Below are 22,861 nucleotides of genomic sequence, written 5' to 3'. Positions count from 1 at the left end.
TGGGAAACATGCTGGTTTTTAAATTTCAATTTTATTATGTGACATTTAGCATGCATTTTTCATTGTTGTTTGGTCTGATCTAACAAGATCAGGAGTTTAACAATGGCTTCCTGTAAATTTTGTTTGACTATGTCTTACTGTCCACCCTTCCCATTATCTATCTATATCGGTATCTAAGTATGTTCTGAGGAAAGGTTATTTGCTTCTTTTATCCAACCTATATTACTTAGTCATTCAATGAGCATATTTTCTTTCATACATATAATTTTCTTTTTGCTTTTTTCACATAGATACATCTTACAACATAGGTATATCAAAAAGAAGATATTTTAGAAAATAACATATCATAGGCACTGGCAACATGTCCCAGGATGTAAAGGTACATGTATTGGGAGCCTTACAACTTCAGTTCCATACACAAGCCATACAAGATGGGATGAGAGAACCGAGTCCTACGGACCTACTTCTGACTTCCACATGGGCACAAAAACACATGCCCACATACAGAAAAAATAAACATATATCAACATAATTTGGTGATTTGAATAAGAATGTCCCCCATAGGCTCATCATGTGTGCTCCCCCATTAGTGGAACTCTTTAGAAGGCTTAGGAGGTGTGGCCTTCTTTGACAAAGTATGTCTCTGGGAGTGGGCCTTTAAGTTTCCAAAGCCCATACCATTGTACACTGGCTCTCTGCTTCTCTGCCTTTGACACATGGTTCAGATATAAGTAAGCACTCAGCTGCTGCTCCAGGAGCCTGCCTGTCTGCTGCTGCATTTGCTGCCATGTTTCTCTCTAACCCTTTAAACCCAATTTAAAAGTTTCTTTTATGAGCAGCTTTGGTCATGGTACTTTGTAATAACAATGAAAAAGCAACCATGACAACTACCTTAAGTTTACTTTAATTTTTGTTTTGAATCTATTTGTTTTATGTGTTTAGGTGTTACACTCAGTAAAACTCCTAGCACTGCTTCATTTTGCTTTAGATTTATTCTTAAAGTAGTCATCATAACTGTGTATACTTATAGGGTGTAACATAATATTTGGATATATTGGAAGAGTACAGGCTCTGTGGTGATTCAAATAAAGTTACCACCTTTTCCTATGTCTCGCATATTCTATCAGCATTTATTTTCTTTAAAATGTTTTGCTTCATACATGAATGCATTCTTTACTTTGATCAAATTCTCCCCTCATTATTGTCATCCAACTCTTTCCAGATCCCCTTCCTCTGTCCCTCCCCCAATTTCAGCTCTTCCTCAGATGTGTGTGTGTGTGTGTGTGTGTGAGTTCAGTTAGTGCTATCCACATACCTATATGTATGAAATGACTCACTATGGTATAGGCAGGCTATCAGAAACCACACCCCTGAAGAAAACTCTTTCCTCCAGAACGCAATGGCTTCTTGTAGCTTTCCAAACAATTTAATTTGCAAAGAATTTGCAGTATCTAGACTTATTAATTGATAATGTTTATTTCTTACAAAAATCCAGAGTCTGTTATTATCCTAAATCTTTTTTGTTCTTATGAGAGACTAAGCAGAAGACCTCAGTGTTATGTTGATAAGAGAAAAGGGTAGATGGTTGCCAATAACAGGAAGGAAAAAGCCTTCTATAACTAGTGATCCTTTACTTTTTTACGATTTATCTTTGTTATATTTCAGTTGTGTGTATGTGGGTGTGCCTGTGTTTGGTTGTATACATGGCAGTGCAGGTGCCAGTGGAGCTTATGAGAGTCAGATCTTCCTAGAGGTAGAATTGCATTGGTTCTTAGCTGTCTACTGTGTGTGCTGAGAACTGAAGTAAGGGAACTGACTGCCTTCAAAAGACTAGCAATGTGCTCCCTGAACTGCTCACCCACCTCTCCAGCTGCTTCTTTATTTTTTCATTATTGCATCATTTTCGTTGAAAACTAGAGACTTAGAGACATGAACATGAAATTGAATAACTACTAGCCTGGTTTTCAGACATTTGAAGGAAGTTTATTAATCCCAATCTGGAAAAGCTTCCAAATATCATTGGATCCATTATTATTATGGCTTAATAATAGACTGAACATTTGAAATGATACATATCAAACAGGAATATGACTTTCTATCCCATTGGTAAATCATTTCCAAAAGCAGGAATTATAAAACCAAAATGTAGGCCCTATATTGCCTATCATGTCTGTGTTTGAGTCTATATTCCTTTCATACCTATGTCTCTTTCTTCCTGTAATTTCTCTATCACTTTAACACCATGACAAAAAGCAATGTGGGGAAGAAAACCCAAAATATTTTATTTAGTTTATGAATTGCATGTCATGACTGAAGGAAGCCAGGGCAGGAGGTCAAAGTAGGAACTGAAACAGATACCTTGGAGGAATGAGGCTTACTCTCTTGTTTCTCTTGGCTTGTTCAGTTTCTTATGTTGTCCACACCTACTTACGTAGGGGTAGAACAGCCAGCAGTGAGCTGAGCTCTCCTACATCAATTAGCAATCAAGCAAAATCCCACTGGCCAGTCTAATAGAGACAATTCCTTAACTGTCATAGCCTCTTCTCTGGTATGTCAAGTTGATAGAACTAGCCCGCGTGCTTACTAATTTGTTAGCAATTAACTTAGTTAGCAAACATTTCTTTAACTCCCAATCCATGCTCTGGAAAAACATAGAATGAAAGCATCGTCACCAGTATTTTCTGCTAGCCACACGAGGAGACAAGGAGATACTGTGGGTCCTGTCCAGTTCTCAGTTTGTGTTGCCGTTCCTCCGAGGACTTGAACAACTCAGTCCACTTCCCTAGGTTAACATTTACCAAAATAGTAAAATGATTTCAAGTCTCTAAGATGTCAAACCTCACTAAAAGCTAAATGGCGACTCTTGGTGTTTCATAAATTTTCTTAAAGATTATTGAATTTATAGTCAAGCAAAAAGGGAGTAGAAACAAAGGACATTAAAAAGTCACACGAAGTGTGACTCTTGTGAACTGGTGAAAGTGCATTTCTACTTTCAGACGCAGTGACTGATTTGCAAGGACAGTCTCCTAGCTTGTGTGGTTTTCTTTTGTGCAGCAACCACCAAGCAGTGTGGTCTGATGACCTGCAGAGTTCTGAATCCCACCTTACTTCTTGGTGGCTGTTTCCTTGTAGCGTTTCCATAGTAACAAATGTAACAACAGCAGCAGCAGCTTCTCACAGCAAACATTGCCTCAGTGGAAGGATTCCCATTCCTTTTACAGGAAAAGTAGAGTTTGGGAACTATTTTTTCCACAGGTAGTTTAATGCTTTAAATAAGAGGTGACTCCATATGTTAAAACACAAATAGGCAGACTTAACTAAGGGACATAAAAAGCACAAGAATGATTTGAAAGTTTCCTTTTTTTTTAAAATTTTCTGTGCATTTTAAATTGTGTGTGTATGTGTGTGTGTTTTAGGAGTGAATGAATATGAAGTTGGATGAGTTGGTCTGGGAGGGTAGGAATCTGGAAGGAGTTGGGGAGAGGAAAGAAAAGTATTTTGTGAAAAAAGTTCTAAAAATAAACTTTTAAAATCAATGTTTAACGTAAGTATAAATACGAAGAGATAAAATAAGAGTTAACATGGTAAACAGGAAAGACAGAGGAATTGAGGGTGAACGTAGTGTTATGCTTTTAAGGTTTTAAATAGTGATCTCACCAAACCCAGCTCAGAACTAATGTATCTCCAACCTGTTCCAATCATTCTGTGTTTGGATCCTCTTCTCTCCTCTATCTCTTTCAAAACACAGGGGCAGGCTTTCCTGAAGTTCTTTATCTACCTAGGATTATCCTTCACTGAAGAAACAACTTCGTCATGACTTCTTATTATGCAGGGAATTGTAACAAGAAACAGCAGACTGTAAGTAAAACATTACACCTAGGGCCAGAAGAACTTTCTTCAGAGACATTTTCTATTGTTGGAATAGTTCATTCATTTGTCCTCAAAATTTTTACTTCCTTTTTAGGTTTGCCTATGACCTTAGTTCTTTTCCCTCATGAAAAGGGTTTATTATTATTATTATCTTGTTGTTGTTGTTGTTTTCAAGAATGGGTTTCTGTGTGCAGCACTAACTGTCCTGGAACTCATTCTGTAGATCAGGCTGTCTTTGAACTCAGAGATCTGACTGCCTCTGCCTCCTGAGTGCTAGGATTAAAGACTTGTGCCACCACCTCCTAGTATTAAAAAGACTTTCTTCGAACTGCTTATTTTGCATCCCTCCTACATTAATGTACACATTAAATGAATTATTCTGTAAACCTCCAAAGAGAATCTTTAAACTTCACAGCTGTGACTAAAACAACCGAGAGTTGGCCATTCAGAAACTAATCCTATGTCTTTCTGGCTCTCCTTTGTCATCACAGCAGGTCCCAAGGATGGAACCTTTACTGGTTAGATTTTGTCAGCTTGACACAAACTAGAGTTGTCTGGGAAAGAAATTGTTACTTGTCAGATTGCTTCCTTCCAAATGTCTGCAGACAAATTTGTGGAGCATTTGCCCACCTTTCTTTCTTATACTATCCAGGATTGCCTGGCCAGAGGACACCATATGAGAGGCGCCATCCCTAGGCAGGTAGGGGGCTTCAGGTAGTATAAGAAAGTAATATGAGCAAACCATGGGAAATAAGCCAATATGCAGTGTTCCTCTGTGGCCTTTGCTTCAGTTCTACCTTCAGGTTTCTGCCTTGAGTTCATTCTCTGGCTTCTCTTCATAATGAATTCCTGCTCCAAGTTGCTTTCAGTCATAGTGTTTAACACAGCAATAGAAAGCAAGAAACAGAACCCAATGCATAGAACCCACAAGCAATGCTCTGGACTTACCTACAAATGAACAAAGAATCTTGAAAAACAGTTGACACAATAAAACAAGCAAGTTAACTTGGATAAGGTTTTAAATCCACAGAACAGGTCAGAGATCCAAGTTGCATTTTCTGCTTCAAAAACAAATATGAGTTGAGAAATTCCCCTAGAATTTGGGGCAGAAGATGTCAGTAAGAAATCTCCCTCATCATAGCCTACCAAACTCAAATCTAAGCATTGTTTTCCTGTTGTTCACTTCTGTTGGAAGGTACAACACAAAACACTGGGAATGAGCAGAAGAGACAACAGGAAGGAGAAGAGTCATTCCCAGTAACATTTGCTTACTGAGGTTCCAAGCAAGTGCCTCTGCTAATGCTCTCTTTCTTCTATTTCAGACTATCATTTAAGAAATAGCAGGGACTTGGGATACAGCTCCACATGCGAGAAAACTTACCTAGCATGTGACAAAGTGTGAATCCAATTCCTGTCACCGTTGTTATTCCTTTGGGTCTGGTCCCTTTACGAGCAAGCCACGCCCACTCCAGCCACTTATGACCTCCTGGTCGCCATCTTAACTCTCTCTCTTCTGTCCCCGTCTCTTGGTGTGTGCACATGTGTCTCCTCTGTCTCTATGTTTTTATGTCTTTATGTTCCTCTATCTCTGCCTCTCTGTCTCTCTGCCTCTTCTTTAAGTAATAAATGTTTAGCTTTATGTATAGCCTTATGTCCATTTACTCCGCTGTCCATCGCACCCACCTGCCTGCTCTTTGGCCGCATGGCGGGACCAGCCTGCCACCCTGGAGATCTTGCAGGGACCCATAGCCATCCTTGTTGGACTAGTGACTGCTATGCGAGCCTGCCAGGGAACATGCCCACCTTTTTAAAGAACAAAATTGGTGCCGTGAATGAGAGAGAGGAAAAAACAGAAAGAGGGAGAGAGCATGTATGTGTGATTGAGTTCCAGTGTATTTTGTCATTTATTATTGTCTGTGTAAGATGGCGGTGGGTGACAACTTGAGGTCATTGGTGATTTTTATTTATTTGTTCTTGTCTTCTCAAAACTTATCAACAGACAAAAACAGAAAACAACAGCAAGGAAAAAACCACTCAAACAAACCAAAACATTAAAATGAAGCTGGCAATAGAAAGATTTGGCAGAGTCACAAGTTGGCAGGGTTATTTAGTTTGTTTGTTTTTTTATTCAGGACTTTCTAAAATGACTTCCATCTCAGCAGCCCCTGGCTATTAGCATAGAAAAAGAAAGAATAATCGTCAGTGCTCTGGAAATCTATTAGAATTACAAAAACACGCTTGTCACAAAGCCTCTGGGCATGTGTACGAGATAATCATGTGAGCCTACTCCTGAGAAACTATTCTGTGAATCCTCTATCTTATTATGGTCTCTCAGGTGGCCAGGATGAGTCCTGTTAAGGGTGACATTATTGTCTTGGACCCCACGAAGCTGATAGTTTTGATTCTGATGAATTAAGATAAATTATAAAGCTTTAGACTCAACTCTATAAGAGAAACTCAACTTTTGCTTCATGAAATAAACTTCTGTGACATAAGAAAATGTACTTGGTCTCTTTATGCATGCTATCAGATCACACCATTAACACCAAGATTGAATTAATTAAATAAATTTAACGTTGGGTCAAGAGGCAGGGCCAGCAACTAGTTGACAGGAAGTAGTCATAGATAATAAGAGGGTGTTGCGAAGACAGAGAGATTCACAGGAAGTGGTAGGGAGGGACTTTGAGTTTGGCTGACCTTATTGGTTTGGGGCAGCAGAAGAGAAGCTCTCTTTCTGAGATGCTGGCTAAGGAAGAAGTTTAGCTGATTGCTCCTCAGCCTCTCTGGGCAAGTAGGTTTTCACCTGTAGCTCAAATAATAAAAACCCAGAGACAGATATTGGGGATCAAACTGAAAATCAGAAAAGCAAAGTAGTCAACCACTAGAGAGACCTTCTACCTCTCCCAAGTCTTCAGACTGAAAGGGAAAGATTCTGTCTACATAAATCCTCAGACTCCACACTCCACTGAGTTCCTATCTCTTCTCCTTTATATTCCTCTCTCTGCCCTGCCATATCTCTCCTGTCTCCCCCTCCCTAGTGCTGGAATTGTAGATGTGTAGCTCCCAAACACTGGGATTAAAGGTGTGAGCCACCACAACCTGGATCTGTTTCTGGATCAATCTCGTGTAGCCCAAGATAGCCTTGAACTCACAGAGAACCACCTGCTGCTGTCTCCAGAATCCAGGAATTAAAGGTGCATGCCATCACTCCCTGGCCTCTAGTGACTTAGCTTTGCATTCTGATCTTCAAGCAAGCTTTATTATTAAAATACAAAAAAAAAATCACTACATTAACCTCAGCTTCTGACTCCCAAGTCTTTACTGGATAAAATTGTAAGATTGAGATTTAGTTTAAAAACAAGAGTTTCTCATCTCTCCAAGTTTCTTGTAATCCAGAAGTAATACGAATGCTAGGAGCATCTTCACTTCTAAATTTTGTCATTGACTCTGATTTCTGACTCAGAAGCTTCTAAAATTTTTGATATGTCCAGAATTCTAAATTTTTCCATACTAATGAGATTACTTGTGGTATATCTAGACACTTTCAGAATAAGAACTGACCAGCAAAAGGAGGGTTGGAATTTCAGCCCTTTGCTAAAACCACTGAGAAGGAAAGGGTACAAGATATAAAGTCCATCACACACGGCTAAGGATTTGATCAACTGGGACCACAAAATGAAATCCCCATTACAGCCCTAATCAATGTGACGACGCAGCATTCAGCTTGGTGACTTTATCAAGGAATGGAGAGAAAAGCATACCTGGTCGGCCTTGGGAGCTCCACATCCCCTTCTTTGGAGTTTTCACTGTGGATCTCTTCAGGTCACTGTTCACAGTGTCCCTTTTACATCCCTTACAATATCCAGGTAAACATAAGTGGTCCTAAGATATAAAGTAATTTCTGAAAATTATAAAACACAAGGGATAGAATGTGGTGGTTCTAATATTTAGTCAAATGAAATAGAATTATGGGTAACCTGGAGGTATCTGATTTGAGGAATGGTCATGTGAGGTTAAACACTTAACTATGGAGTTTAAACTGACTGTGGTAACATCCAAATTGTCTTAAACTATAAGACACCCATTTGATGTCTTCCCCATTCACAGATTTGGCAGTTAGTGTAAGGAGAGTAAGGAGTAGAGAAATTGGTTTTTTATTTAATATACCATTCTAAAAGGAAATAAATTGCCAGCTACTTCTTTGAAGATAAAGTCAATAATACAAATTATGATTGGCTGGACAGGAACCAAAAGATCAGTTACCCCAGGATGTGACCAGCATCCAGCTTTCTCAGGTGCCCTCCCCACCAAGATGATGCCCACAAATAAGCAGGAAGTAGTCTTGAGAATCTGCAGTACCAATTCCTTCAACCTGCTGTGTCTAACCTCCTGCCTTTGTGTTATGAAAAAAGAGATGGGAATGTAATGGTCTGTCCTGTCCCTTTAAGATACAAACCCTGCCCATTCCCTCCTCCTTCTGCTGAGACAAGCTGATCTTCTGTTTCAAGCCTGAGTCTCTGAGTCTTCCCCTTTTCTGTCTCTCTCCCTAAGAGGCAGCTTCTGCCTCTCTCACTTCTTTGCCCTTCTCCTCGTCACCCCCATTCTCTCTCTCTCTCTCTCTCTCTCTCTCTCTCTCTCTCTCTCTCTCTGCTCTTCCCCTTCTCCCCCTTTCCCTTTTCTTCCATAACCCACCTAATAAATATCTAATCTCACTCTGCATGGTGTGCCTGTCCATCTCACCTCTCACCCACCATGCAGCTCCCTGCCTGCAATCCACTGCTCCTTGTGGTCCACAGGCCACTCAGGGAACAGTATCATTTTATTTTTAGCATAACAGTATCTACATTCTGTAGCTCTCTTCTTAGTATAGCATTATGATAGTTTAAATGAGACCTACTCTCTCCACTACCATCCATGTGTTTGATTGAATGCCTAGTCTCTAGTTCATAGAGAATGCCAGTCTCTGTTCTGGAAGGATTAGGAACACTTGCCATGGTGTGGCCTTTGGCACCAGAGGGATTTTGAGGTTTTAAATGCCCATGTGTCCATGTTATTCTCAACTCTCCACCCCCCCTTCTTCTTATGGATCAGGAGGTAAAATCTCATCTACTTCTCCAGCATTATGTCTGTCTGCCTGCTCCCATGCTACCTACCCACCATGATGATCATGGACTCTACTTCTCTGAAACTATGAGTGGAAATAACCGCTTTCTTCTATAAGTTGCCCTGGCCATGGTGTCTTTTCACTGCAATATAAAAGTAACTAAGGCAGAAGTTAGTACCATAGCATAGGCTAGTGCTGTGACTGTCCTGAAATGCTGAGGATTTGCTGTTATTGTTTGTTTATTTGTTTGTTTGGAGAAATATAGAAGACTTTGGGACTTTGGAGTAGGAAAGCCATTGAACTCTGTAAATGGGGTTGAATGGGGGTATCCTAGTGAGAAGATGGAAGACAGTGGTGTTGAAAGCAATGTGGACTACAGAAGCCCAGCTCAAAAGGTTTCAGAAGTGCACAATACTAGCAACTGGACTAGAGGCTACTCTTGTGATATTTTGATAATGTGACTGATTTATCCTCTGGTACTAAGAATCTGCTTGAGATAAATTGAAGAGTTTAGGACCAGTTTTGTTGGTTACGGAGGTTTCAAGACAGTCTAATATTTACTGTGTTGCTTTGTTACTGGTGATCACTCACATGAAGGTCATCAATAAAAAAGACCAAGCATGGCATAAAGAAATACAAAATGTACAGTTAGAAGAAATGAAAGAATACCAGAAAATTTAATGCTGAAGCCCTGGTTTGTGCCTTAAGAGATAAGGAGAAATGGAATACATGGAGTGGTGCCTTCTGGGAGAGACCGCACCCTGCTAATTCTGCAATTTGTGAAAAGAAGAGGCTTAAAGAATTAACTGTTTCTGAAGAGCAACAACAAATCAAAGCTTCTGCAAATGTAATTCAAAGAGAAAGTAAAACTTGGCAACATGGTCACATGGTTCTGGCTTTAGAGTCCAGACTGGAAGGATACCACGGTAAAAGGGTTGTGGAATTTTACTTCATGGTTAAATACTGCTATCTGGGGAACCAGCCCTCAGCAGTACAGGATGTTGACAGGAGTCCATGGAGTCAGTGAGGCTAATCTTTTCTATCTAAGTGGAGTTAGGGAAAAAGGAACTCACAAACTCTCCTGATGGTTTTCTTCTTTCTTCTTATTCTTCATCACTCTCTCTTTATTCTTTCTCCTCTATCTCATGTTGTTTTATAGCTTTTACACCCCGACAGAATCTTCCAGGTAGTACGAGAGTCAAAAGAGTAGCATTCCATTTTTCAAGTGAATGATTACAGATAAAATCATGTTTTTCATCTCTGTCACATGATTAAACATATTATGTATTACAGGTGAAAAACAAATTATCTCATAACCCACATACATTCATGCCCAAGCAACTTGCTAGAGATTAACCGTGTACACAAGCAAGGTGTTCTTTTTAGGTCTTTTCCTTGACAGGCTGTAAATTGCAGTTACAAAGAAAGGGCCTCTCACATGATTACTTATCTTGAAAGGTAATCTTAAAGGAATCCCAAACCTAAACCTTTGTATTAAAAAAAAATCAGTCAACTCTACTTTAAATCTTTAGGGTATATGTTCATTCATTAATAATTTCTTTTATCAGGAGATTGAGGACATAAATGGGTATAAGGAATTAACCAGCACCTGTGGTCATCAACCAAACCTAGCAAAGAGAGTACATCAGCCAGTAATAATTGGGCTGCTTTGTTCTTGTTCCCTGACCTTAAAGAGCTCTTCATTCAACTATGTGCTTTTCTAAAACTTTATGTTATCTTCTTGGGCTTTCACCTTAAAGTTATTTAACAAAAACATCTTAATCTAACTTTCTTATTTTCAAAACTTTGTTTCAGCTGTGATGTACGCCAAGACCTGTGAACACACCTCCCAACATTAAGGTTAAAAGAATTTAGACTAGCTGGACTATTGGGACTCAACTGTTAGTCATTAACTTGAGCTACAATCCATGTAGCTCTTAAGGTAAGATTTACAGACCCTGGGTATAAAAATATCCTTGTATTTATTTTTTATTCATCAAAACTCTGTATAAACTATCAAATTAGATAGCACAGTTTAGGAGGGGTCATCTTCTTGACAATCCACAGATAAAAATGCCCAGAAGAATGCATTGTTTTTAAGAGGTAAACACATTATATCACAGGCAGTAGAGATCTCCCTACATCTACTCACATCATACTAGACGCCAGAGAAAGAGAGCCACAGTAAACATGCAAAGGCATAGCAGAAGCAAAAGACATTCCAAGGTCTGTCATTCCATGACATTGCCTAAAGTAAATTGGTCTGTCTGGTGGACTGACACCTGGAACTTCAAATGCAACTCACTGCTCCTCTGGCATGGCCCATGATAGTTAAGGAGGAGAGCTCCTGAGACCAGGTCTGTGGAAGGGAGTTCCCACACAAAGGACTGAAGAGGCTACTTATGTGAATCTGTGAAAGTGAAGTGTGGATTGTGTTGGGGACTTGAAGATATTCAAGGTGTCAGAGCTGTGGGTTACCTGCCAAGAGGAGCTGCAGACTGGAAATGGAACTAGTCTGACAGAGAGAGAGAGAGAGAAAGAGAGAGAAAGAGACAGAGAGATTTTAATCAACAAAGCCTGAAGGACAGAGTGATCTAAGTTCTCTGACATCTTACATAGAACTATAGAATTTGGAGCTTACCTTGCTGAATTTCTGTCTTATTTTCATCCAGTATTACCTCACTATGTCTCCACTTCTCCCTTTAAGAGTTCTAATATATATTCTGTGCCAATTTGTGTTTAATTATGTAATTTGCTTTTGGATTTTGATTTTACAAGAGTTTAAAATTAAGAAATTGCCCTAAGTCTCAGAAGAGACTTTGAACTTTGTCTTTTAAAGAGTGTTGAGACTGTGAAAGACTATCTGAAGTTGGACTGAATGCATTTTAAATTATTATATAGCTACAAGCATATGGGAGCCAGGGGATAGGATGCAGTAGTTTGAATAGAATGAACTCCAGAGGATCATGTATATAGATGCTTGGTACCCAGTTAGTGGAACTGCTAGGGAAGGATTAAGTGGTATGTATGATCTTGTAGGAGTAGGTGTGTCATAGGAGGTGCACTTTGAGGTTTCCAAAGCCCATGCTATTCTCAGTTCTCTCTCCCTTTACCTCCCCGCCCTCTAGCCTGTGGATCATAATATAATGTAAGCTTTCTTTCAGCTACTGTTACAACACCATACCTGCCTGACTGCTGCCCTGTCATATTGATCATAGACTCTAAGCCTCAGGAACCATCAACCCCAATAAACACTCTTTTATAAGTTACCTCGGTCATACAGTCTCTTCACTGCAAAAGAATAATAACTACAACAAGTGATATAAATTAAAGGAATAGTGTTATATTCAATTTAAAATCATTTCTTTTTAGGCTCCTAATACCATTGCAGCTCTAATATTTAGTCAGGATTTGGATTTATAGAATCTGCAGTTCACTTCTTAGTACATAGGTATATGCTTGTGTCAAGCGAGAAAAGGGATTAAAGAAAGTAAGAAATTGGTAAAATTGGTTGGTGGATATAGTCTTCATGGGAGATATGTAGTTATTAGTCTCAAACAATAACTGATTTTATCTTTTCACGCATATTTTGTTTTCTAGTCAAATATTATTTCAAACATTTTAGTATTAAATAAAATTGCTGCATGATTTTCTTTAACCTTTTGTATCTCCTTCAAACCCTCTTTCAAATTTTATTTTGTAATGTTCAATACAACATTGGTGTTTTTCCATGCACAATACCCAGAGCAAGACAAAAAGACAGAGAGAGAGAGAGAGAGAGAGAGAGAGAGAGAATTTGGCTTCCTCTTAACTGATCCTGCCATTTAAATATGGATCTACTATCATAATGTAGTTCGTTTGGTTATTGAGAACAAACTTAGAACTTCTTGAATGATAGGCAAGTACTCAACCAACTAAGCTACCTTTTCAGCTATAATTTTCTTCAACAAGGTTTCAAAGCCTTTTCCTTTTATTTCTTCTTCTGTAAAACTCACTGTTGTTCAGCTAATAAGATCCTCTAAGTATTGCTAGTTTTCTTCATTATTTTTAATCTTTTTTTCCATTTTCCTCATACTTCACCTCCAGTTTTGTTTTGTTTTATTGAGGAAAAGCATTGATATATAACTCAGGCTGTTTACAAACTACTTATAACTTTTAATCATTGTGCGTCAGACTACAAGAGTTAAAATTACAAGACATGTAGCATTATGCCCAATTGTAATCTTTATTTCTTTCTGACTTCAAAAGACTTGTCTTCAAGTTTAGAAATTTGGTTTATTTTTGTGATTTCTATCACTTGATTGAATTTCTCATTCGTATATATTTTTCCTCATTTTGTTGCATTGTCAGTGTGTTTCTTTGGTGATACCATGCTTCTTTGTTCTATCATGCTTCATATGAGTCCTTATTTATATCTACCAATCTTGTGTCTAACCACTTTTAATTTTATTAAATACATTTTCAGGTAAAGGTATCCATTTAAATAACTCATAGGATATTGATGAATTTTGTGCTTTGATTTTGTGAATGAGTTAGACGTGTGAGCTCTGTGTAATTCTTTAAGGTGTTATCAACATTAGCAAGTTTTCTTAATGCCTTGTTAACAAAGAGTGCTACAATTTTGCTGTAGATTTGGAGCAAGTCTAAGGCATGAATACATCCTTGACACACACACCAGTGGCAGTAATGGGAGCTAAAGCATTAGAAATGTCCAACATGGAGGAGCACAGCCACAGAATCAATACAGTTTAACATTAGTGGTAGCATCTGGAGCCAAAAGGATGAGGTGTTGGCCACAGAGAATGTCCTTGCGGCCAGTAGAGGTGCACACTATTGTATATAGAGACGCTAAGAATGAGATCGTTTGTCTTTTCTTTTTTTTTAAAAAAAGTGACATATATGTGTTGTGGTATAGTAGCATATTTTAATTTACAACATGTACACACACATATTAAATACAGTTTTTAGACACACAAATTTTAGAATGCAAAATTCTAAAATTTGCTTACCTTCTCATTTCTTTTCCTGAAGTATGTTAGTAAAATGAAGTACTTAATCTCAATATAAAATTAATCTATTTTCTCTGTTAGAGTAAGTTCTTTCTAGTCTATTTAAGAATCTCTTTTTACTTCAATATTACAAAAATATTCTTTGAATCCTTATAAAGCCCTTACATTTTTACCTTTTAAGTTTAAACATATGATATATCTAGAAATGATTTTGTGCATAGTGTGAATTCAAGAAATTTTCAAAATGAACATTAATTAAACCAGCATTTTTTATGATTCAGTCAGGAATAATAATGTCAACCCAGCTAATCAGGTGGTTCAGGCCGGAAGATGCTAACTTCAAGTTTAGTGTGGGTAATATAAAAAGTTCCAGGCTAGCCTATACCATATAACAAAACTCTGTTTAAATAAAATAAACAATAGGTCATCCAATATATTGTAGTATCTGTCGCCTTTGCTTCAAATATTATACCTGCATGTACAGGTTTGTGGGAGAATGTCTGGTGTAGAACAGGAGTAAGTGTCTAGTCCTTGAGTCAATGCCAACTCTCCATATCAGCTTTCAATGAACCTTTGTGTCTGGTAAAACAAGGTTATCTTTCCTTTCAAAATTTAAGTTGAATTATTCTTTGCCTTTGCATTTTTGACTTAATATTTAAGTTTTCTAACCACAGAAAGCTTACTGAGAATTCCATGGATATTATGATGACTTAGCAGAGTAGTTTATGGCAAATCAACATGCAAATAATTTTGAGTATTTTCAACTTGTGAACATGCCTATGCTTACCTCAGTTCTCTTTAATAAATCAATATTATCTTCCCTATAAAAGTCTTGTCTGTCTTTCTTAGATGTATTACGAACTACTAAATATTATATTCTAATATAACTGACAGTATTTAAATTTTATTTTCTATTGATTGCTGTAATATAAAAGTGAAATTTAGTTTTCTATTCATCTTTACAGAAAATGCCTATGTCCTATTAAACATAGAAACTCGCTTGGACATTATAAGAAGAATGACATTACCTACTAGACAAATATGACATATTTATGGCCCCCTTTCTCACTACTTTAAGAAGTAATTCAGGTGGGGTATTTGTTTGCTTGCCTTACTACTCTAGCTAGAAACCCATGCTCATTATAATAATGCTTGCGATGGCCTCTTTGTAATCCAGGTAAGATCGTGTTATAGATGTTTCATAGTGTTAAATATTATATTTGTGATTATTTCTCCTTGCAAAACTTTAACAAATATTATTAAATATTAAATACTATTAATACACATCCAATTTATTGTTACCAGAGTTTCTGGATTTTCTATTTTACAGATACTCTTCTATCTGTGAAAGATATTCTACTTATGATAAGTTCCAAACTCATTTCAAAAATATTATAAACTGGAAATAAATTTAAGCTTCCTAACCCTGTGAATATTATGACTCTGCTTCTTATTAAACACATTCAGAAACTGTAGCTATAGCTGTAAATAAAATCATCTAACACAGTGATTATTTTTTAATAACGAATTGAATAACTCATAGTTTATTGAATACTGTATTGAAAATGGAAAGCAGAACAATTGTAAAGACATGCCTTCTCCTCACAATGAAGCTGAAAACTGTAAATCAAACTATGATTGATAGATTTTCTGGGTATTGTAATCTGGCCTGGCATCTGTGATCTCTCTGAACTTGAAAAACATCAGTCCAGGATCTTCTCGCATTTTATTAATTTCAGTTTGGAATTTTTTTTTTAGAGATTTTTTTTCTTAATTTCTACTTTCTTACTTGATCTATTTTTACTGTGTCATAGAGGATGACTAACACAGATAGAAACCACAACTGAACACTATGTACAGAGTGTGAGAGAACAATGGAAAACTCAGCCATAAATGGGATGTCTATATCATACCCCTCCCCCAGGCTCAGGGATCTCTGTGGAATAGGAGGAAGAAAGACTTTATGATCCAGAAATGGTAGAGAACTTGAAGAAAACAGCATTGTCCAGACCTAATAGGGTTGATAGACATAGGAACTCAGAAAGACTAAAATAACATGCACAAGATCTACACAAGTTCAAACCAGACGGAATCCAAGCATGAACAAGGGGGACTGGACACAACATCTCCCCACTTACCAAGATGGTATTTGCAAGATATTTGCAATAATAAGAGAAAAACCAATTTTCTTCCACAGAGTGGAAGTATATCCACTAAGTATATCAGCTACCTCCCGAAGCAGGCTCTGTGCTCAGGAATATTTGGCCAACACAAAACGGAAGCCTTGGGGAGTTCGCTTGTTTAATTTTTGTGTATTTTTCAGGCTTGATTTTGTATTGTTTTTAAAAAAGATAAAAAAATTAAGTAGGTAGGGATGGGGGAATCTGGAAATATCACCTTAATATATAGCATGAAATTTTTAGTAAATTAATAAAGTAATGAGGGTTACCATTATTTCTTTATGCTGTGTCATCAGCATATATTCAATTTTACTGCTGGTTTAATGATGAAAAATATTTACTTTTGGATGTGACAGTTACATGAAAAATCAATACATAGTGAAAATAGACTAAAATAAAAACAAAATAGTAAGGAAGCCTTTTGTCTGATACCAGATTTTCTGGCCGAAAAGCATTTTTAACTGCCATGCTGACTTGGGCTAACTTTTATTTCTGGGAATTCCTGTGAGATTAACCCAGTTAACTTGAACAATTTCTTACTCTCTGCAAACTTTCTGTCTCACTCATGTTATTGTGACCTGTGACAGAGACTGCTAATTGTCTGCCAGTGTCTATTTCCTCTTTTATTATTGGAAACAGAATCCCCTTCCTTCCTGGCTTCAGCAAGGCATATCATTGCTCGGACATAGATTGCATTCTCCTACCTATTTTGCAGTCAAGTGTGACTGTTTGATTAATTTCTGGTCAGTGATATTTGACAGGAAATGTTACTGTGATCTTTGGAATCACATCCTTCAACAAGGAAGCTATTTGCCTTACTGCTCACTGGCCAACTACTTTATTTCACAACAGATTCATCCTCCCTCAAGACATCACCTTTCTTGCTCTCAGAAATATTTTCTTTCTGCAGCTCAACAAAATTCTTAAAAGCTACTGAGAAAAAAAAGGCCTAGAATATCAGCCAAGTTGGGATAATACTAAGAAGACTTTCCTATGTTTTATACTTGTGAATACCTGTAAAGTTGATAATTTTTTTATTATATGTTGTTTTACCAAGTTAGAGTTAAGACATTTATTTTTTATTTAAACAAAAGGGTGAAATCTCTGACATAACAAAAATAAGAACAAAAATTCTAAAGAAGGATGCCAAGAAGAGATTCTAATGTGGAACTTAGTAAGATGTAACATGAGGGTTGGTTCATTGGGGTTTCTGTCTTGCCCAGTTCCCACAGTCATTAAGCCCCAAAGAAATCACACAGAGAGGTCTATATTAATGATAAATTTATTGGCCCATTAGCTCATGCCTTGCATTAGCTCTTATAACTTACATTAATCCATTATTCTTATTTATGTTAGCCACATGGCTCAGTACCTTTTTCAGTGGGGCAGATCATATCCAGCTTCTTCTGTGATATGGGCAGGACTGGGGAAAGAGCTTCCTTTTACCCATAATTCTCTTGTTCTCATGGCCCCACCTCTACTTCCTGTCTGACTACCAGCCAATCAGCATTTATTTAAAATATAATTGACAGAATATAGAACTGTCCCGCACCAATAAGAAGAAAATGTTAGGGAAGGAGGAAGGATTGACAACAAGAACAGGAGTAATGAGGTAAAGTTGTACAATGTGTTTCTCTTTCTCCTTGTTGCATCACACATTCAAACACCAATGATCAATGAAAAGAGATGGTAATTAGGGACAGGACTGAAAAAGTGAGTTGGTGAGTATGTGATAGTAAGAATGCCTCTGGGGAAGTAACAATGACCCAACCTAATCTACACCGAAGAACACTAAAGGGGACCAGAAACATGTGGCAACAACATTTAGGATGCAGTGTTAATCTGCTAGGATAATCAAGTGCATGCAAGAAACTTATTGCATCTGAATTAGGGCAATGGTAACACTTGAAACAAATTGGCTCAAGACTACACAATGACTCATGTACACAAAAAATATTTCTCATTTATATTAAAAGCAAACATGTCTTCCTGATTATTGAAAAGATAGGTCTCTCTGAAAGAGTTAGAACCTCAGTTTAATTCTTCATAGATCTTGCTTTTCCATCCACTCACACACAGGAAGTAGAAGAGCTGACATCATGGAGAATCATTCATGGAGGACTTGATAGGTCATGTCATGTCTAAAGTATAAGTAATATATTTCATTGGCATCTTCTGTGATAGGTGTCACTTAGAGATAGCCATGGATCTCAGTAGTGGAGTGCTTCCATGGCTTCTATAAAGCCCTAGGTATATTCTCTATTGCCTCTTTCAAAAGTATCAATTACATGTCAAAATTTGTCTACAAGAGATAGAAATACAGCCTACAATATCCAGACAGGAAGAAGTAGGGTTTTGAACAGGGCATTGGTGAAGTGATGGTGGGTGTAGTAGACAGAACAGAATTGTTGGAGAAAGAAAGCAGAGGCAGTCAGTCGCCATGACTCTCCTCTCCGAGACAGCTGCAGGTTAGAATCCTCCTGGTAAGCCACCACCTCGTGGTGTTACACAGATTATTAGAAATGGGTTAGATCAATATGTAAGAGTTAGCTGTATTCTTTTAAACACTGCCTGGCCAATTAGTTATAACCGCTTATTGGCTAGCTCTTACATATTGATTCAACCCATTTCTATTAATGCGTGTTGCCACTTGACTGTGGCTTACTGGGACGAGTCTAACCGGGGTCCATCTTGGGGAGGAGAGCTATCGCATCTGACTGCCTCTGCTTTCTTTCTCCCACAATTCTGTTCTGCCTACTCCACCCACCTAAGGGCTGGCCTATCAAAAAGGTCAAGGCAGTTTCTTTATTAACCAATGAAAGTAACACATAGACAGTTAACCCTCCTCTATCAGTGAAGGTCTCTGTTGTTCATTATGAAAGGAGAATTCAATTGCTTCGTAAAAGAAGGTACTTTAAGCATATAGTCAACTCTATTTATCTGTAACATGAGTACAATATGGGGTCACACACAGTGGTAAGAAGTGAAACTGTAATGCATATTACTCCAGTGAACTCACCCATTATCTTCATGAAACTGAGACTACCTACATTCTTTTTTTTCTTTAACCTTGATGCAGAATAACACATTTAGTATGGCAAGTTCCCTTTTAACCATCACCACAGTGACTTGCTATATACAACAATATTTGATAGTATGTACCTCTCTCTCTTCTTTAGTTGAGAAGTACAATTTAAAAACAAACAAACAAACATTTTACTTCTCGAGAAGGACTGCTCTGTCTTGCCTTCCTTCACCTTAGAGCCAATCCATTAATGGATTACCTGAGAAAAAGAGGACCAGGTATTCCTTGCTTCTGGAAGGAAGTAAGCTTTCGACTCTGCAGTGGCTCTCATTCTCCTTTTGTGGAGGAAGATCATTTGAAACTGGGTTCTACCTAACTGAGTTGACATTGGGAAAAAGTTGGCCAAAAGGCATTTTATCTTCCCCAGTGAACACACCTTTTTAAAGTACTAAAAATACACATGGTGAAAGCATATACCTCTAAGTACACATTTACTATAAATGGTACACATATGTTTTAATGTGAGCATGTTTTAGCATGCCTGCTGTACTGTTGCGTGATAGATTTTTCCTAGCTATATGCAGCACTCACCCCAGATAGGGATCCCACAACAGACCAAAGTATCAACAAAATCCAATTTGGTGAATCGGTGAATTTTATTGGGGTTACCTACAAGAAAATGGTGAAGGGTAACTTATAGGAAGAGAAATAACTCAAAGCAGTTGCATCACTGAAGGCTGACCCCACATGGGTGGCAGCTGCTAAACCTGGAAACCTAGCACAGTCTGCACAGCCTGCAGGTAGCTCAACAGGCGAGAGAATTGGTGTGGGAGAATTGTCTATATTCTGTCAATCATATTTTAAAAAAATGATGATTGGCCAGGCAGGAAGTATAGGCGGGTAGACCAGACAGGAAGTAGAGGTGGAGCAAAGAGAACAGGAGTATTCTAGGAAGCAGGAAGCTCCCTCCACCAGTTCTGCCCAGACCACTGGAGAGGAAAGATGTAAGCTGCCCCACTGGAAAAGGTACTGAGCCATGTGCTAATGTAGATAAGGATAATGGGGTAACATAAGTTATAAGAGCTAATAAGTAGCCTGACCTAATGGGCCAATCAGCTTTATAACTTATAGAGATCTCTGTGTGTAATTTTCTTTGGGACTTGCTGGTTGTGGGGTACCGGGTGAGACAGATACCCCAACAAGCCGGCCTGTCATGCTACAGAGAATGTCCTTTTCAAGACAGTTCAAATACTCTGCTTCTTCCAGGCAGCTGGTCTATTTTCAAGTCTTCTTTGTAGCTTGGTTCTTCTGAGCATGACTCTCAGGAGTCTTTTTACTCTTTAAGAGAAGGCCTAGTGAATCTTGTCAGTTTCTGGAACTTATTTGAGGTGTTCACTTCCTGTTATAGAGCTTCTCTGAAGGATCGACTGTTTCTGTCTCCAGGACACTACTACATAACAATACAGAGCACAGAAAAATTCAAGAAGATGACAGCTGCATGAATCAAAGCTTAGAGGGCTAGACAGAGGGTTTGGCAGCTAAAAATGCCTATTGCCCTTTAGGAGAACCCAAGTTTAGATCCCAGCACCCACGTCAGATTGCTCAGAACCACCTCGAACTCCAGTTTCAAATGATATCTATGTCCTCTTCTGGCATCTGCTGATGTTCCCCTGCACAGGGAGTACAAAACGAGTGCAGGCATACATACATAAGTGATGATGATGATGGTGATGATAGACTTGGTGTTCCATGGTCTATCTCTTAATGGATAGTAAACAAATTTTAAGCCTTTGTTTTGAGGCATCTCTAAATATAGGATGATTCATATTTACAGATCCTTGGCATAGTTCAGATATATAAACTGCTTAGAAAAATAAAGTTAATTCCTCTTAACATCATAACATAGGAAAAATGATGGCAAATAAGTTTCATATATGCAGAGTTCAGTGGTAAAAAGAAAAAAAAGACCTTAACATTCTACAAATAGAATCTTTAGCTTGCAATTATTCATTCATTCATTCGGTTAGTCAATAAATCTGTTGGGATCCTGTAGGACTGTGTTAATCAAAGTGCAGTCTGAAAAGATGCCACGTGGGCATCACATTTAGCTTGTTAAGAATGCACCACATTAGACTCCAACTCAGATTTCCTGAATCAGAACAGGATTTTAACAAGATCCCCAAGCGACTTTCATGCATATTTCAGTCTGAGAAATCCAAAACACCCTGAGCTTACTCTCTTTCTCCAGAGAGAGAGAGAGAGAGAGAGAGAGAGAGAGAGAGAGAGAGAGATTTTCTTTTCACATTAGTAATCATTTCTAAGAGAACACAAAAAGAGTTACTGGGAGGAATTGCTGTGGAGGGTCTCAACCAGACTGATGCGGCAGTGTCTGAAGGTGTTGGCAATGGTTACTACTGAGAGGGTGCTATTGGTGTCCAGTGGGTAGCAGCCTTGGATGTTGTTAAATGCACCCACAACACACCATGCAAGGAACCATCCTGTCCAAAATGGCAAGAGCACACTGGTTAGAACGACATAGTTGGTTAAACTGAGGTTGTATCACAGTGATATACTGAATCCTATTAAGACACATTGTTCAGTAGGGCATAGTACCACACACCTGTAATCCCATAACTTGGCAGGATGAAACATGAGGATCATTAAGTTCAGTGCCAGGCTGGACTACACACTTAGATTGTCAAAAGGCAAGAGGAAAAAAGTTTAAAATGTGGGTCCAGTAGGCGTGCACTTTGCCTAGGAGTTTGTGTTTAAGACCCTGAATAATTTCAGGGCACCCGTAGGGAAGCCTGTCTTGTCATTTCAGAAACATTAACGTCGAGTTCCAGGAGATGCTAAGTGTCCCATATAGTTGTCTCTTTTATCCTCTTTATGATTCTGAATGTCCCGGCATTGCAATCACAATGACATTCTTAATCAGAGCTTCTCGCATTAACTACAGCCCAAGACACTGTGATTCTTATAGGTGGACAGAAAGCTAGGCAGTGAGCTATTTGCGGAGGTGACTGGGAAGAGCAGGTCAGGATTCAGGCAGAGCTCAATAAAGATAGAAGGTCCAGGGCTGTTGTCATTTACAGAGGATACCAGATGGCAGCTAAATTCCGAGTCCAGACTGCCTGAGGGGCTCGCTAATTACAAGAGGTTTCAGCTGCAGGAAACACCCTAATCACCCCAGTGGCAGCTGGACAGCCCCAGGGAAGGCCCCACTGCCAGAAGAAAACGGTGTTTGTCATAAAGTAGGATTTCAAGGGTACAAACCACCGGTGCAATTAAGACTGTGTTTAACAGAGGGGCTGGAGTGGGGGTGAGAAGAGGGGAGTGCCAAGGAACCGTCAGGGGAGCCAGGTAGAGAAGCTCAGGTCAGATGAGAGCCCCTGAGATATTGGCTACCATCAGGGGCAGGCTCTAAGGTAGCGCTCCCTTTTGACCCAGAGAGCTTGGCAAAAAAGAACAAAGACTTTGCCTTAGAAAGTATGATTTCCACTTACCAGCAGCTGTATGCTCTCTTCTCCTTATTATTCCTTTCAGGGAAAAAGAAACCTTTTGTTTTATCACCTCCAGGAAGGTGAAACCATCCTCCGCATTGTTTCATCAGCTGATTGCGTTTCTTTGATTGGCAACCAGGACTGAGATAATTTTGTTCAACTAGGGGGCA

The sequence above is a fragment of the Myodes glareolus genome, chromosome 12 (assembly GCF_982192425.1).
Source record: "Myodes glareolus chromosome 12, mMyoGla1.1, whole genome shotgun sequence".
In the NCBI taxonomy this organism is placed as follows: domain Eukaryota; kingdom Metazoa; phylum Chordata; class Mammalia; order Rodentia; family Cricetidae; genus Myodes; species Myodes glareolus.
This window is presented reverse-complemented; position numbering follows the sequence as displayed.